Source organism: Muntiacus reevesi, unplaced genomic scaffold (assembly GCF_963930625.1).
Source record: "Muntiacus reevesi unplaced genomic scaffold, mMunRee1.1 SCAFFOLD_57, whole genome shotgun sequence".
Classification (NCBI taxonomy): Eukaryota; Metazoa; Chordata; class Mammalia; order Artiodactyla; family Cervidae; genus Muntiacus; species Muntiacus reevesi.
This window is the reverse complement of record NW_027078029.1, coordinates 152,487-168,933: the sequence shown is the minus strand read 5'-3', so window position 1 is coordinate 168,933 and position 16,447 is coordinate 152,487. Positions and strand designations below refer to the sequence as shown.

Genomic DNA, 16,447 nt, shown 5'->3' with positions numbered 1-16,447 from the left:
CAATAACCACCTATAGAATAATTTTCTTATGTTTTCTAATAGGACTCCTTTACCCCTTAAAAGGGCTCTATGTCTATTAGGGCTTTTATATAATCAGGTTCTTCATGCTATTTTATGATTAGGATATTATAAGCAATCATGCATATTAGTACCAAGCGCATAAATGCATTTGGCTAACAAAACTACCAGCAGAGGTGTTTGAATTAAAACACTCCTTTCACCCTGAATAATCTCATAAAAAACTACCACCTGGGAAACTTATTGATTAAAGTTCTAAATTGATTCTTATTTGGGAAGAGATCGGGGAAGGCCTTCCTGTCTGTGTCAGAGAAATTAGGGAGTAGTTCATTGAGGCAGGCATCAGAAAGACAGATATCATCTTTAAGGTTAGAGCCGGGGGCAGCTTTTCAAAATTCCTGAAAACCTGATCTGCCTTGCCTGTCAGGCTTTCTCCTCGTGACCTTGTCATGGGTGGGATCTCGTGAGCTAGCCTTTTCAAAAACCCCTGAAAACCTGATTCGTCTTGCCCGTCAGGTTTTCTCTCTTACGGCCTTGTTAGGGGTAGGGTTTCGTGAGCTGACTTTTTCGAAACCCCTGAAAACCTGATTCGCCTTGCCTGTCAGGTTATCTCCCTTACGGCCTTGTTAGGGGTAGGGTTTCGTGAGCTGACTTTTTCGAAACCCCTGAAAACCTGATTCGCCTTGCCCATCAGGTTTTCTCCCCTATGGCCTTTTTAGGGGTAGGGTCTCATGTGTTGGCTCCCGGCATCTCGCCCTTTTTTTACTTTTTAAGACAGCCAGATGGATCTGAGTCGCAAGCTTTTGAGTGCTCTGCCGGAGAGTTCTGACGATGCAAGGAAGGATTATAATGAATAGTAAAACTAGTGCTGCTACAGCTGCATAACTGAAAATAGTTGATAGGATATTTTTTTCAGTAATAAAGTTAGAAAAGTTATGAAAAATATCGTTAGCAGCTCCTGTAGTAATAAAGTCCAGGCGGGAATGTTCTAATGTTTTTATCTGACCGTGAAGCTCTCCAAGATCTAAAGTAATGCTGGAGCTATTCCATATACCCGAAATATGATTTTTAATCTTTTCTCCATTGTAATCCATATCATTTACTTTTGGGGGGCATTACACAGATCTACCGATAATCAGCGTGACAGGATAATGCTAACTTTACCCTTAAAGCCTGTAACTCAGTTCCAATATGCATGACTGCTTCTTCCAGGGCATCTATTTTTACTTCTAATTTCCTATCTATAATCTCTTGCATAGCTAGAGTTAAGGAAACATTTTTTGAAATATCATTGACATATTGAGTGGTATGTACTTGTTGAGTCAAGGATATCGCTGCCACAGTGACAGAGGTAATTGCTGTTATCAAAGCTGAAATCCCTAGAATAAGTAGTCCTACAAACCGTTGGGAACACATTAAATCTTGTAGGTGTTGCAGAACGGCTAAACCACAATTGTCATACCAATAGGCGTTCACTCTGACAGGCACCATAAGATAAGGTGGACGTTGCAGTACCACAAAAGAACAAATATTACATTGAGGGGTTAAACAGGATGAAAGCATGCATTGTTCACAGTAGACTATATTTGGTCCACCTGAATGATTCATTCGTATATGAAGTCTTTTTGAATCATTAGTAAACAAAAAAACCTAAGGGGAGGGTAAACAAGCCAGCACAGAATAGGTGGAATTGTTTTCTGGTCGAGTTAAAGTAACAATGGAGGTGGCAGCAAGGGCTCTCCAAATTTCTGGCTGTCAAAAAGTTTTACCCTTAGTTGTATAGGACAACATGGGGGGAACAAATTGATTATAATGCCATCTGCTGGGCACCAATGGCCAAGGGAGGGAATCATTATTTTAATTGCTAAGCCTACTGACAGCTCCTAGATTCTGACTTGGATTTGGATTGCTCCAGTCTTGTACCGAATAATTTCCACCTCCCGGTATTCTATAATCTATGTTTGAATTATAAGTACAAGATTTCCATACTGGGTATCCCAGGCGGTTGTCTATAGTTTTCCATATGACATCTGACGGAGCAACATCAATACAATTTCGATATTTTGGTGGAGCATTAAGGAACAAAGATTTATAGGGGTCAAGGACCCCAGGCATATGAGCCTGTAATATCCAAACCAGCCGATCTCCTGTATTGTCTGAAAATTTTGATGCTGGAGAATCTGTCAGAATTGTTTTGGAGGCTCCAACACGTCCCTCCTTAGAGGGAGTGATGAGATCACTTGTATGACTATGGGGGAAGTTAAAGCAAAGGGGAAGGTCATCTGTTAATCCCCTAAAAGTATAGTTAAAATTGATGGGATAATGATCTTTATCATAAGAACTATAGGATCCTCCCAAGAGATGAGGCTGGTCTGTGTTGACCCGTATAGGGTCGCTGTTCCAAGTAACTACTTGGAAGGTCAGGGGACCAGGGAAATATGCCCAGTATTTTTCTGAAGTAGAGGAGGTAGCACTTGCCTGACAAGACAGTAAAGCAAGCATAGCAATAAAAACCCTTTCGGGAGAGGCTGAAGATCCCTGCAGGGAAGCTATTCCCTGTGCTTGATGACAGAGTGACTTAATTTGTCCCCATGTGGGTATGGAGGCTTGTTGAGTTGTCCACGCAGGACGTCCTGGTGGTCTTCTGCGACGTGAAGGAGTAGGAGGTTGGGCGCCATCTTTCATGCAAAGCCATGACATCTGTTTAGTGGGTGGATCCGCCATTGGTTCCTCCGAGATCTCTGTTGCCGGTCATTTCCAAGTCTGCTGGACTTCCCGGGTGAGTGACCGAGGCGAGGGCAGAGGAGTGCTCTTCCTCTTTTGTGGCTGAGGCTGCGAGGGAACCGGAGGTCTGGGGGACTTCGACATGGCAAATCAGTCTGTCTGGGATCTAAATTGGCGAGTCAGCACCCTGTGGGAAAATACAAGCATACCCTCGCCCACTGGTTAGCAAGGGATCAGGTCCCTTCCATAGTCCGGAAAGGAGGTCTTTCCACTTTACTAAAGGTTTCATATCTTTTTGTTCTGGGTTCCAGTGACGGAACATAGCTGTTAAACCGGCTTGATCAGCGTTAAGGTTATTGAGCACAAAGAGGGCGTGCTGCAAAACGTGGTGTGGAGAACTGTATTTGAACTGCCCTTCTTGTAATTTAGAAATTTGTGTTTTAAGTGTCTGATGTGCCCTTTCTACAATTGCTTGTCCCTGGGGATTGTAAGGAATTCCTGTAGAGTGGGATATACCGAATTGGGCACAGAAATTTTTAAGGGACTTAGATGTATAAACTGGAGCATTGTCTGTCTTAATTGATTTTGGCATTCCTAAATAGGAAAAACAGGCAAAAAGATGTTGAACTACATCTTTATAGGCTTCTCCCATTCTGGCAGTAGCCACAATGACGTGGGAGAAGGTATCTACAGTAACATACACAAAGGATAGTTTTCCAAAAGAAGGAACATGTGTTACATCCATCTGCCAAAGCACATTAGGTAGTAAGCCACGGGGATTTACCCCAAAAAGCAAAGCGGGAACTGAAGTAGGGCAAAGTTGACATGTTCTAACAATCTCGAGTGCAGATTCCCTAGGAATGTGGAACTGGTATTGAAGGGCAGTTGCATTTTGATGATGCATAGCATGTGAGGCTTTAGCATCTTCAAAATCACTGGCCACTATGGTTCGGGTTAGCAAATCTGCCTCTTGGTTAAACGTATGGAGGGGTCCAGGTAAATTAGAATGAGCTCTTATATGTCCAACATAGAATTGTTTTGACCTTTTCCAAATTTGCTGTTGAAGGGTAGATAACAATATAAAAATTGTGGTTTTATTTTCTGGTAAAACAGCCGTTTCAATTTGAGGGAACAACCTAACTACATACTGTGAGTCAGAAAATAAATTAAAAGCCTGGTCTAAAAACTCTTTGAACGCCTCTATCACGGCTGTTAATTCTGCTTTCTGGGCTGATGTTTCCCCAGTATTTAAAACCCTTTTTGAAGTCTGGGTGACAATAGCAGCCTTTCCATTAGAAGACCCATCTGTAAACACCAACATTGCCCCCTCGATAGGGGAAACTTGACACCTTTCTTGAAATATCACCGGATGTCGTGAGAGGAAATTTAATAAAGGACTAGCAAGTAAATGGTGTAAAATTTGTCCTGGATAATTACCAATGACAATCGGCCAGTCTTCATTTAATGATAGAAGGGCATTTAGTTGCTCTTTATTATAAGGCACTATGATTTCAGATGGTTCTTTTCCAAACATTTCAATGCTTCTATGTCTCCCTTTAATTATTAAAGTAGCCACTAGTCCTGGATAACAGGCCACAACCTTTTTGGCCATGACAGGTAAATGCAACCATTCTAGGGGACCCTCTTGCCAAAGCACCCCTGTAGGGGCCACAGCTGTGGGCAACACTATAAATTGCCATGCCATACTATAATCAAGTCTCTTAATATAATTTTTATCTAAAGCTTCTTCTACCTTCATTAAGGCTTCCCTGGCTGCAGGTGTCAGCATTCTAGCAGAGGTGGGGTCTGGATCCCCTTGAAGAATGTCAAAGAAAGGCTTAAGATCAGAAGTAGTCAACTTTAAAAAGGGCCGAATCCAATTTATATCCCCTAACAACTTTTGATAATCATCTAAAGTAACCAAATTATCTTTTCTAAGCTGCAAAGGTACATGAGTAACTGTTTCATTATTTAGGATTCTTCTCACATATGTTATAGGCATATTCACTTGGATTTTTTCAGGGGCCACCTTTAGGCCCCAGCGATTCAAAGTCTCTTGCAATTTAATCAAAACTTACTGTAAATAAACCCTATCCGGGTGTGCTAGCAATATATCATCCATATAGTGGACTAGATAGACATCCCGATGTTTCTCCCTGATACCTTGTAGGGCAGCGTCCACAAACTTTTGACACAATGTGGGACTATTTTTCATACCCTGGGGAAGAACCTTCCATTGAAATCTCTGATGAGGTTGTCTAAAATTTTCTGAGGGAAGACTAAAGGCAAATCTCTTTTTATCTTGAGGGTCTAAGGGAATAGTAAAGAAGCAATCTTGAAGATCAATCACTATAACATTGTAGCCTTGGGGAACAGCCACAGGGGAGGGAAGGCCAGGCTGTAAGGCTCCCATATCTTACATAGTGGCATTTATTGCTCTTAGATCTTGCAAGAGTCTCCATTTCCCCGATTTTTTTTTTTATTACAAAAACTGGCATGTTCCATGGACTATTTGAAGACTCTATATGTCCAGCCTTTAATTGTTCTCTCACTAACTGTCGTGCTGCTGAAAGTTTTTCTGAATTTAAAGGCCATTGTTCCACCCACACTGGATCAGGAGATTTCCAGACTATGGGGTCAGCGGCGAGAACAATGGCCTCTCTTATAAATTTGGATATCTTAAGCCTTGTCTCTCTCTTCTTATTTTTGGGACAACTGGCTCAATTTGTCTCTCTTGATCTTTACTCAGACCCATAAAAGGATTATAACTTATCTGCGACATCTGTGCAGCCACCTTTTCATCTGGGCAATACAGCAAAACTCCCATCTGAGCAAAAATATCTCTCCCAATGAAGGAATTACATAAGGTTGAAAATGTCCCTGGCAGTCTTTATCTACATACCAAAGTAAAATTTGTGAGCTCTTTGTCACTGAAGGTGCTCTACCAATGCCAACCAACTCATTAGCTGTGGTTTGAGTTGGCCAAGCACTGGGCCAGTCACTGCCCGCAATACAGGAAATGTCTGCTCCCGTGTCTAGCAGGCCAGTCACCTTTTTACCATTAACTAGAATTGTCTTCATAGGTCTTTTTTGAGTAACTTGTGTAACCCAAAAGGCATAATCACTTGAATCAGACCCCCTGTCCCAACACTTGGCAGCTGAAGCTGCTTTTCTTGTGTCAGCATGACAAGGTAGCATCAGCAACTGAGCTATTTTCTGTCCTTTATAGATTTGAATAGTCTTAGTGGGGGGAGACACCATTATTTGAATTTCACCAGTATAGTCTGAGTCTATGACTTCTGGAATCACTGTGATCCCATGTAAGGATGTGGGGCTCCTGCCTATTAATAGTCCCATCGTTTCTCTAGGCAAAGGGCCATGAACACCAGTGGGAACTTTCACAGCGGTGGAGTCAGGTGTTAGTATTGTTGTGACGGTGGAACAGAGGTCCAGTCCTGCACTGCTTGGGGTTGCTCTGATGAGTTCTGTGACGGGATGAAGGGTATGAATGGGTTTAATGTCGTTGCCCCAATATTCAAGCTTGAAAAGGTTTAGAAGTGTAAGCAGGGGCGTTGTCAGTTTTAAGACATTAAGATAGCACAAGTCTAACAGTGAGGGGTTATTTTTGGTAGAAGCAGAATGAGCTTTTATATGTACCATAATCTTAAATAACACTTATTTATTGAAAGATTCATTCTAAGAAAACTTTTTTCTCTTAACATAGAGAGTAGACTAAATTCCAGTCTGTTACCAATTTACTGGATAGCAAACAAACAAATTTTTTTAGTTAATCTTAGAAAAGTCTTTTTATAAATCTCGAAGAACTAGCAGTATTTTTTTAAAAGGCATGAGAGTGAAACCATACAAGGCATGTTTAAAATCTAATTAAATTGTAGCCTGGTCATTGCTGTGACTTCTAACACTTTAACGTGATAGCTAAAATTATAACTGACAATATTTTACCAGGACATATCAGATTTTCATGAATTTCACATAATTTCTAGGATATCTATATAAGTAACATCAACCATACAATATAACCTGAAGATTTATCACTCCTCCAACAGTAATTCCCATGCAATTTAACAGGTCAAATGAACTCAGGTAGTTTAATAGCTCTTTGGGATGTCTCAGGGGCCCTCTGAAGCATCCCAAAGTCAGCTAGAAGTCAAGTTATTTAGGCAGTTTTGTCAATAAATATCAAAAGGGTTTATAGTACTCTGTCAGGTAGAATCATATAGATCACTGTGAAATAATATATTTACTTAGCCAAAGTAAAAAAGATTTTAAAGGTAAACATAGAACAGACCACTTTAGAGGTAAAGAAACTTAAAATCCATTATCAAAGGCAGTTCAACGTCTCAAGAAAACTTGTATTTATGCACAAAACTCTTCCCTTGGAGTGTACTTTCCATCAAGCCTTCTTAACACTTTTTGTACCCATTACTTTGTTCTCCCATCCTGAAACAGCCACCTGTAAGTCAGACTTACTTTCTTTTCCCTTCGTAAAATGTAACTTTATTTTTTATACCTTTTTTACTGAACACACACATCCTACTTTCTTTAAGCAACCAAGAATTTACCTTTATATTAGCACTCTATAGATTGGTGAACATAAATACCAGTGATAATTTCTAAACAATTTCTAATGAACATCTCAGGATGGCATCAAACATTATTTATTAATAGTCTAAAATCTTTAGTTTCTCTGTAAGTTAGTATTCAGTAATGAATGTTTCAGAATCTTATTTTATTTGGAAATGACCAAGCTATTTAATAAACTTCTGCTATTAGTTTAGCACAACTTTAGAAATTTAGGTTACCAAAACCTAGAGAAACTGTTTTAGACAGATATTTTTAATCTTAATAAAGTTTAAAAGCTCATATCTCACTTACCTTCTTTTTTTTTAAGTTTCTTACTTGAGGTACTTTCCTTGCTGACAAACTTGTAACAGATATTACAGTATAACAACATTTAACTTATAATAAACCTAGGCATAATGAAAATATTTTACTAGATGTTAATTACTCTAAGACATGTCTATATTAGATAGGTCAACAAACAAACATTAATATCAGGTATTTAATATTGAATATTTTTTAGTTTACCTGAACCTGGAATTTATTGTTTAATTTAGAATTATTTGATTTGTAAGCACTTACCTTTTTTTTTTAAGCCAATTAAATAGAGCTCTTTTACAAATTAACCTAAAAAATACTACCCAAAGACAAAGATATACCAAGACATATTTAGACAGACACAGTGCGAGATCTAGCTTCATATTTTAAGTTTGGTGATGAATTAGATATTATAATATAAAATTTACTAGTTTATAAAAAAGTTGAAATAAATAAAAAATTTTAAAGGCTTTTCCCCTTTTTCTCTCAGTCTCAGGAGTTAGAGATGGTCTAGATAAGTGTTCCCTGGTCTCAAGGCACAGGGAAAGAAAATCAAGTTCTAACAAAAAGCAAAATAGCCATCAAAAATCACAACACAGAACACAGAGTTAAAACACACACATATAAACCTGGCAGTCCTCATCAGACACTCCCTTAAATACAAGAATACAGTCTCTCAGAAAACCTTCTAGATAGACACAGAACTTCAGATGTCTTCAAAGATTTTAAGGAGGAAAGGAAAAGGAGAAGGAGGAGGAGGCGGGAAAGGGGGGGGCAAAAAGGGTGGCCTTACAGACGTCTCCTGCCACCTGCAGGTACCCAGGCATCCAGAGAAGGGAGGACTGGAACTCGGCCCTACCGGAATTCGAGTTCTCTGCCAAGAGGAGGTGATCAGTCTCCAATCCTCAGCTCAAGCTGAGGCCCTTCGACCAAATTACTGGGGGATTAGAAAAACGGGAGGGATAGGAAGGGCTAAGGAGAGGACAGAGAGAGGGAAGGGGAAAGAGGTCAATAAAGTCTCTTGTTCCTTACTAGTCGGGGCACTCTGGCCAGTTGTCTGTGTCAGGAGGAGACCAGGGACAAAAGGGTCCCAGTTGCGGCCGCTGGGTCTGGTCCATTGGCAGGCAAGCTGGCCTCTGAGTACCCTGAGTGGTCAGGATGTCAGTCTCAGGGAAGAAGAGTTCCCACCAGTTGCAGGAAGGGGGACCCCTTCTAGGGCCCGTAACTGAGCTCTTATAAATGAATTGTCGGAGGAGACACATGTGCTGAGAAAGCAAGAGATCTCATTGGAAAGAGCACCGGGGTGGAGGGCAGGAGGGTAAGGGAACCCAGGAGAACTGCTGTCTTCTGGAAAACAAGGACATTGCTCTTGGACAAAGGGGGAAAAGGACTGAACACTGGTCTTTTTAACTTTAATTCCTCTGTAGTTAAGAAGTTGCATTATGATTCCAATAAAAAGTTGTCTTTCTTTTAACTCACTGTTACCCATTTTTGTTGCTAATTAGAAGAAGAAAAAAAGAGAAAAAAGGAAGAGGCTTAATTTAGAGAAGAAGGAAACTGAAACGTACCCACTTTTCTTACCCTACCTTTCTTATGTAGGGGGGCCTGTAGCGCCCTAGTAGGGTTGTAAAGAAGAAACCTAAAGCCTACCCACTTTCCTCACCCTACCTATCTTATGCAGGGGGCCCTGCAGCACCCTAGTGGGGTCCTAGCCGTCCTGAAAACTGAACAATGGGGGGGGCTTACCTTCGGGTTCCCTGTTCGTGGTGCCACTTGCCGGGATCCAGCCTCGACATGATCCAGGGGGTACCCTCAGGATGAACGGCGTCGGCGAGAGAGAGAGAGAGAGACGTGAGACTAGCCTTGATAGGCCCAAGTCTGTGTTTTACTTTCTGACAACCGGTTTTATACCCTTTCACAGAATGTTTTTAAGGTACAAGATGTTTACTCATGATTTCACAGGATTAGCATTACATCATTTTGAATTTTAGGAAAAGCAGGATTTTTTTGCTTTCTAATTCTATAGTAATTTTTAGCACATGATCTTCTGGCCTTGAGGCTATTAACATTTTATGCAGGTCAAGTGATTGTAAACCTATTTTCCGATTTTATGGTGACCTTAACTGAAAGGTAACAGGGTCATAGGGAAACAGTACAGAGTAGAATTATATTCTTGTTAATACAAAAATTAATCTTACTGCAAAAGTTGTCAGTTGCGTTTATCTAAGAAGTTTACCCCATACAGACTCTGCGGCTTCAGTGAGGCAACTTCTGCCTAGTATTCCTGGCTAACAATTAACAACCGTCTCATTGTTACCACACTAGGGCTAAGTTCTTATTTGTCTAGATCTTTAACTATATTAACAATGGTTTTTATAACACAACCTTAGCACATTAAAGGCAAAAATACAGCAAGCAAAACACAGCAAGCAAATCACAACCCAATAACCACCTATAGAATAATTTTCTTATGTTTTCTAATAGGACTCCTTTACCCCTTAAAAGGGCTCTATGTCTATTAGGGCTTTTATATAATCAGGTTCTTCATGCTATTTTATGATTAGGATATTATAAGCAATCATGCATATTAGTACCAAGCGCATAAATGCATTTGGCTAACAAAACTACCAGCAGAGGTGTTTGAATTAAAACACTCCTTTCACCCTGAATAATCTCATAAAAAACTACCACCTGGGAAACTTATTGATTAAAGTTCTAAATTGATTCTTATTTGGGAAGAGATCGGGGAAGGCCTTCCTGTCTGTGTCAGAGAAATTAGGGAGTAGTCCATTGAGGCAGGCATCAGAAAGACAGATATCATCTTTAAGGTTAGAGCCGGGGGCAGCTTTTCAAAATTCCTGAAAACCTGATCTGCCTTGCCTGTCAGGCTTTCTCCTCGTGACCTTGTCATGGGTGGGATCTTGTGAACTAGCCTTTTCGAAAACCCCTGAAAACCTGATTCGTCTTGCCCATCAGGTTTTCTCCCTCATGGCCTTGTTAGGGGTAGGGTTTCGTGAGCTGACTTTTTCGAAACCCCTGAAAACCTGATTCGCCTTGCCTGTCAGGATTTCTCCCCTATGGCCTTTTTAGGGGTAGGGTCTCATGTGTTGGCTCCCGGCAACAGGCGGTGCTGCTGGGCTTGCCCAGGAGCTGCCTGACAGACTCTGGCTCACCCGAGCTCTCTGACGGTGCAGGGGGCAGGAACAGACGTGTGCATGTGGTTCTGCCTTGGCCTGGGAGTGTGGAGCCCCTCGCTGGCCCCCAGGCTCAGGGGCAAGGACCCTGAGAGAGGACCACCCTGAGGCGTTTTTTCTTAATAGAAAAATACTGCAAAAATTGCTTAAAGTATCTAGAAATATAGGCAGGGCCAGTGTCTGTTTTAACAGAACTAGGAGTTTATGGTGGAGGTTTCTGTATCTAGGAATACAAAAACTCAATATTTAGAATCAGAGACTATATTAATGGGGTAAGGATATAGGCAAATAACTTGAATAAGAGCATATAATTTATTTCATTGAGCAGAATGAAATTTAGTGTAAAAGACTTGTATTTTTCAACAGACCAGAAAGAAGCTTCGGCGTTTTTTAGTCCCATTTATATAAAAAAACCTCAGCTTGTGGTATAGGCTGTTGAGTTGATAATGCGAGAAATAATAAATCTAGTGTTTTTGAAGAAATTTCACAGCTTACCAGAAGGATCATGATATGAAATTTTTCTACAGTATTTTAGAAAAGTTATTTGGAAACCAGTATATGTTGGTAATGTGTTCTCAAATCGAGACTTATTCGTAATAAGGTTTTATTAAAGTATAAAGGAGATAGAGAAAGCCTCTGACATAGGCATCAGAAGGGGGCGGAAAGAGTGTCCCCCTGCTAGTCTTTGGCCAGATGTCATATAACTACCAGCAGTCTGTTAATTAGAGAAAGGAAATGTCTCAAAACTGAAGAGAATAGCACCAGGCCCCTCACCTACAACATGTACTCTGCGAAAACCTAAGCACCGGGTGAGTTGTCTCCGGCCACAAAATGATTGACATGAATCTTGAAGAAAGGCAGGTTTTCTAGCAAATACACTTTCATTCACATAACTTAAGAGAACATTTGCATGAGTAAACATACCAGTTTGTCAAGTCTGAATATGAGTCTTAGGCAGAACCAACTTGAAGACAGAGTCTGGGGTAAATGTATAGCACATTAACACAGTATTTTAAGAGAAACCTCTTTGCAAATTCATATAGAGAAGAAGAAAAATTATACATACATACATATATATATATATATATACACACTTACTACAACTGACTTCCAGTTAGCTGTGGTAGAACAGGAAAAAGAATATCCAACTCTGTATTCTTAACATTATGAAAATATTATTCGTTTTATTGTTTACAGTCATCCAATTCTAACTTTCTGAAGTAAGCATTCAGAAAAATAAAAAAACTGTCTAACTACTAGGCGGTCTCCCATCCAAGTACTAACCAGGCCCGAACCTGCTCAGCTTCCCAGATCAGAGGAGACAGGGCACGTTCAGGGTGGTATGTCCTTAGACTGAGGCAGCTGCCAGGTGCCCTAAGAGCTCTGCATTGCACCTCCCTTTTTGTTCTGACCTGCTGGTCGGGCCTTGAACCGCAGCTCTCCACGGGGGGCGCGCGCTGCACTTGAGCCAGCCGCACGACCCGTGACTGGACTCCGGCCGGCCAGGCCCTGCAGCTCGGAGAGCAGCCGACGCCGCCCCAGCCCCGCACACCGCCACCCCCAGCCAGCACCCGCCTGGCCCGGCCCGGGGCGCTTCTGGGAACCTGAGCGGCCTTGCGAGCCTGCGGGAGCTGGGTGGGGCAGCGAGCGGCGCCGCACCGCTCCCCCCCCACCGCCCCCCACCATCCCGTTTGCTACTCAGGGTTCACGTGGCTCCGGAGGTGTGTCGCTTTGGCCCGGGGCCGCGGTCCTCGGAGCCTCCTGCGGGACACCTTTTCGGGATGGGTAGAAGCATTTCCCACTACAGACAAAAGAGCCCACACAGTGGCCCAAATCCTCCTCACAGAAATTATCCCCAGGTTTGGCCTGCCTTCATCCCTACAGTCTGATAATGGCCCAGAATTTACATCCAAGGGCACCCAACAACTTCCTCAATTCTTACAGACACCCTGGAAATTTCACATTCCATACCCTCCCCGGTCCTCAGGAAAGGTAGAAAGGATGAGTAGAACAATAAAAAAAACCCTTACCAAACTAACCCTCGAGGTACATCTGAATTGGAGTAAACTTTTACCAATTGTTTTCCTCAGAATACAGGCTTTGCCCAGAAAGCCCCTGGGGCTGAGCCCCTTTGAGGTGATGTATGGAAGGCCCATGCTCCCTCCTGGACTCCCCCCTGAGCCTCCTCCCATACCAAGCTTCCTACACTCCCCCCTCTGCTGACGCAACTCCGCAATGCCCTCTGGAAATACATCAGTCACAATCTGCCTGCCCCTGACCCCCAAGCCTCCCTGCCCCCTTTACAAATTGGGGACATGGTCTATCTGTCTGATCATCCCCAGGGTGACCTAACCCCACAGTGGCAGGGACCATTCAAAGTCATCCTCCTTGCCCCAACTGCAGCTAAACTCAAAAAGGTCGCCTCCTGGGTACACCTCTCTCGTCTAAAATGGGTCACCTCCAATCCTGCGCTGCCCTCCTTAAATGACACCTATCAGGTCTCCCGCACAGCACCCACCTCCTTAAAATTCACCCAGCGACAACCCCTGCCAACTATCGGAGAGGACACTGAATGACCTGGACTCTCTTCAACCTACAACTGCTCCTGACCCAACTACTACAAGACCTCTGGATCAGCGCCCCAACAGGAACTTCCTTCAAAGACCTGACTGCACTGGTGTCTCAACTGTGGCTCCAGGGAACCTTCTACAACCTGACTCCAGACGAAATTGATTTCTTTACTCTCATTCTCTACATCATTCTACATCCTAATGAGCACTGTTCCTCCTCAGATTCAAATCACCACCAACTTGGGGCCTTCTGCCCCTCACCCTGACTGACCTCTCCCTGTCTCTCTAACTATAGCTGCACTCCTAATCTTAATCCTTGCTGTAGGCCTAGTAACTGTCTCCCCTCAGGACTGGCCACCTATTCTTCATCTTTCCGTGGGTATCGCCTACATTGCTAGCTGGGTTCTACTCCTAGGGTGCTATTTCCTCTGTACTGTCTAACTAACAGCCCCATGACTCCCCTGCTCCTTATCCTTGCTGCACTCCCCAGCCTCCTGGCTACTCCCTGCCCCTGCTCAGACATTTATTCCTACGTACATTCCTCATGTTACAATACAGCTCCAAAACCATGCACCATGACATGAACCTCGGGGGCGGGAAGTCCAAATCCCTACTCACTGTCAAAGTACAAAAGAGAGGGAGTTTCATGAGTACCTGCCATAAGCCAAATGGAAGAAACATATGTTTCTATCCCATTACCCACTGGGGGTACTCAGACGGGGGTGGGGTACTAGATCAAAATCGGGAAAAGAAACAAGAACAAGTTACAAAGAACATAATTTCCCGGTTACAGTTGACCCCTGAGCCTTACAAACACCTAGACCTCCTTTCCCAATTACGGCCTCTCCTAAAACCTACCTCTGGCAACCAACACCTTCCCCGCCTTCTCAACTCTTCCTTTCAATTCTTCCAGTACACACCACACACATCCCAGTGTTGGATATGCATGTCACTCTCTCCCTCACCACACAGAGCCATTCCCTTACCCTCAACCTGGCTGTCACAGGGCAACTGTACTTCCCCTTCCCAACAGAAAACTACACAACTCATTGGGCCAGTCTCTGACAATGTCCTTACTCTCAGCCTCTTCAAACCTAACCTGTATTGACTACTCTAGTCCCAACTGCACTGGTCTTACAAACTCCACTCCCTCCTTCTGTTCCACTTGGGTTCTCTGGAACAGCACAAATAATTGCACCAATCCAGGAATCTTCATTCTCTGTGGGACCTATGCATATTCATGCCTCTCCTTAGACCCCCGTGGACCCTGCATCTTGGTCTTCCTGACCCCAGGCCTAACATTCCTCGAAGAGGGAGAGCTAGAACAAAGAGTTTACCCCCCAAGGGGAACTTTCCCACAGAAAAAGATGAGCTGTCATCGCCCCCCCCCCCTCCTGGTTGGGACTGGCATAGATAGCAGCAGCCCTAAGGCACCGGGATGGGAGGCATCTCGACCTCTGCCCATTTCTATTACAAGCTGTCCCAAGAACTTAATGAAGACATGGAGCAGGTAGTAGAGTCCTTCGTTTCAATCCCAAAACAAATTAACTCATTAGCTTCTGTGGCCCTACAAAATAGGCGAGCCCTGGACCTTCTCACTGCAGAAAAGGGAGGGACCTGCCTTTTCCTAGGAGAGGACTGCTGCTATTTTGCTAATGAAACGGGGATAGTCCAGGATCGAGTCAGAGAACTTAGAGACAGAATTGAATGCCGCAGAAAGAGTTAGAAAACCTTTACATTCCCCAAAACCTGTTCCCACAGATCCTCCCTTGGCTGCTCCCTTTCTGGGGCCATTAGTATTTATCATTCTATTCCTCTTATCTGGACCCTGTCTCTTTAATCTCTTTCAAAGGTTTCTCCAAGAACGGATTCGGGCCATCTCTTGAGATCAGGTCAAGACTGTTTTCTTCTTCTCGAGAGCCTCACCTCAAGCTCAGAAAAAAGGAGACTGTGGGCCCTAGGACGATCCTCCATTCCAGACCCAAAACCGTCGCACCATCCGGCAGGAAGTAGCCAGAGAGATAAGGCGCCCTTCTCCCCCCCCCCCACCCTTTTTTTTTTTTTATGATTTCAGGGTCTGGAATGAAGGAGTCTTTTGGGCCTAGAAAAGAGAGCAACAGTCTCAAAGGCCCCTTGCTGAATCATCTAACTTTGGAGAAAACAAAGCATAATTTTAGTTCCATCCTGATGCTCCAGGCCAGTTGCATCTATCTGGGACTTATCACCCCCTGTCCGGAAACCTACCACCCCCTACACCCGCCCAGAAGACTTATCACCCTCTGCCCAACTATAGAGTGTCATTTCAACAAAAGAATACTTAAAATATCCCGCCTGATTGACGTTTCCCTTATTGCTTCCACAAACCTCCCTATAAGTATGAAGCCTCCCTGATCCCTCTCGGTGCTCAGCCTTGTCGTTAGGCCGACTGTCGCCCCTCCTTGCCTGAACAAAGGCAACCTACTTCTGTTGAGGTCGGCTCTCCTTTTCTGCCTGGCCGGAACTATGCCTTACAGATGTCACTGAGGGTGGTGCTTTCTGGAGATCTTTAGCGCAGCCATGGCCTGTATTGGAACGTCTTCCTCTTAGGGCTTTTGTTGTTTCCATTTTGAATGTCGGGGGCCCCCTTGGGTCGAATTTTCCGAGGAAAAAGTTTGTTGGATCCACCTGGGGAAATACAAGCATATCCTTTTCCCTGTAAGATTAGTTTCCCAGATTTCCATTGTTTCATTAACCCGTCTTGGTACCAAATGGGCAGGGGAAGAGACGTGTCCTTCAGTTCCTCGAAATGCCTTTCTGCCCTGGTTAAAATATTTCCCTGTGGAAGGTTTAAAAACTTTAAAATGAATAAAGCTGTATTAACAATAGTGATGGGTTGAGAAAATATCTTATGTTGGAATCTAGTAAAGTCTGCTCTGGATAAGGAAGACAGCAGTGTTCCTGTGTATTCCCCTTTCTTTAAGTTCTTTTTATTTGTAACTTTAGTGTGTGAGGTGCTCGTTCGACTATGTCTCGTGTCTGTGGATTATAAGGAACACTTATAAT

General features: G+C 43.1%; 1 pseudogene; it reads right to left on the bottom strand.

Moving 5' to 3' along the window:
- Positions 1 to 1,177: 1,177 nt before the first annotated feature.
- LOC136155421 (uncharacterized) lies at positions 1,178 to 5,294 on the bottom strand (annotated as a pseudogene).
- Between the last annotated feature and the right edge of the window lie 11,153 nt (positions 5,295 to 16,447).